This window comes from Asparagus officinalis, chromosome 3, assembly GCF_001876935.1.
Source record: "Asparagus officinalis chromosome 3, Aspof.V1, whole genome shotgun sequence".
NCBI classification, from domain to species: Eukaryota; Viridiplantae; Streptophyta; class Magnoliopsida; order Asparagales; family Asparagaceae; genus Asparagus; species Asparagus officinalis.
The window spans coordinates 86,095,344-86,097,606 of NC_033796.1; positions in this window are offsets into that span (position 1 = coordinate 86,095,344).

The following is a 2,263-nucleotide window of genomic DNA, read 5'->3' on the forward strand; positions in this document are numbered from 1 at the left end:
CTACGGAAAAAGACTAAACCGGCGACGCGTGTTAGGCGCTGACTTTGGGGTTTTTGGCTAACCCCCAGCCTTCAACGGATTTGATTAGCCTTTACCGACTACCGTTTGAGTCGGGCTAGCATGCGGATTATCGGAATCCGTTCCGCATGTAACGTTGTGCTAAGGGAATGAACTCCCTTAGACTTCGTGCTATGATGTCGAATACATAGACTTCGCCATTGTTACGGGAATAGGCTACCCGGCAACACGTGTTAGGTGTTGACTTTAGGATTTTTGGCTAACCCCCAGCCTTCAACGGGTTTGATTAGCCTTTACCGACTACCGTTTGAGTCGGGCTAGCATGCGGATTATCGGAATCCGTTCCGCATGTAACGTTGTGCTAAGGGAATGAACTCCCTTAGACTTCGTGCTATGATGTCGAATACATAGACTTCGCCATTGTTACGGGAATAGGCTACCCGGCGACACGTGTTAGGTGTTGACTTTAGGATTTTTGGCTAACCCCCAGCCTTCAACGGGTTTGATTAGCCTTTACCGACTACCGTTTGAGTCGGGCTAGCATGCGGATTATCGGAATCCGTTCCGCATGTAACGTTGTGCTAAGGGAATGAACTCCCTTAGACTTCGTGCTATGATGTCGAATACATAGACTTCGCCATTGTTACGGGAATAGGCTACCCGGCAACACGTGTTAGGTGTTGACTTTATCCCTACTTAGGCTTCGGGATAAAATACCCCAGAATCGGACTCTGGTGTCTTTTTGTTCGGAAAAAGACTAAACCGGCGACGCGTGTTAGGCGTCGGCATATCCCTTCTTAGGATTCAGGATGACATTCCCCATGCGTGTAAGGCATGGATTTTGGTGTTATTAATAACAACCTGCCACAATGTTGAATATGTGAACGGGTGTTCTTTTTAAACAGTTAAGAACTGACCGGCAGCGCGTGTCAGGCGCAGACTTATCCTTGCTTAGGTTTCAGGATAGAATGCCCCAGAATCGAACTCTGGTGTCTTTTTCTTCGGAGAAAGACTAAACCGGCAGTGCGTGTTAGGCGCAAACTTATCCCTGCTTAGGATTCGGGATAAACTTCCTAGACTGGAATTCTGGTGTCTTCTTCAATCGGTGAAAGACTAAACCGGCAACGCGTGTTAGGCGTTGACTTATCCCTACTTAGGATTCGGGATAAAATTCCTCGTACCTGTGAGGCACAGATTTTGGGAGTTAAAAAAGGTGGTGTCTTCTCTTGGGGCGAAGACGAACCCGAAATGGGAGAGGAAGAATTTTATATTCTATCTCCCGACACTGAAGAAGAAGAATTTTATATTCTATCTTCAGCTGGAAAGGAAACTCGAGGTGGGATCTCCACCCCCAGAATCCGGAAAGGTGAAACTAAGAGTGGGACCTCCACTCCGAGAATCAAAAAGATTCAGATAACCCTAACTATCAGACTAAACTAAAGATGAATTTCTCGTTTATCGAGAGTGAATTGTGGTTTTGGTCCTAACTGTCAGAAGGTTTGACCAAGCAGGAGTTTGAGATGACCCTAACTATAGGAATGTTTGATCACTCGATTTGAAAGTGGACCTCTCGTTCATTGGAGGAATCGAGAGGGGATTTTGATTATGGTCCTAACTGTAGGAAGGTTTTACCGAACGGACAGGGAGTGAAATACAAGTGTTCGCGGGAAAAATTGTGTTCTTCATTGATGTCATTGCACACTCTTTGATAATAGTTAATCGGTTACAAAGATCCGTTCTTTTTATAAGATCCGGTTACAACGAAATCAAAAAAAGAAAATTACAACTCTTTCCTTATTTGTCAAACGAATCACGAGCTCCTGTTTTGCGGTCACTCGTTTTGGTGGGTTCTTCGCCTGCGCCGGGGTTTATCCGTGGACCACCGTGCGATCTAGATCCGGTCGGATCTACGCAGTATGACGGGTATTATTTCGCAAAGGAAATAATAGCTGGGGGGGATTAATTCACCAAGGAAATAATCGCCCTAGTTCTCGGGATCAAAGGCCAAGCTTTGATCCGGAGGATGACTACGTAGATCTGAGATCCGGTTCCTCTCGAACTCTTGCCTTATTTAGCATTGACGATCGCCGAGCATCGGATCTGGATGAGCAAGTCCTCGAAGTCCCAAAGCTTTAATCTTTTTTAGTTCTGAGCCTTGAATCCAGCAGAGCTTCGCCTCCAAAAGTTCCAACCTTTGACAAATGAGCCTAGGCCTCCTATTTATAGGCTCTCTGAACTGTGCCCG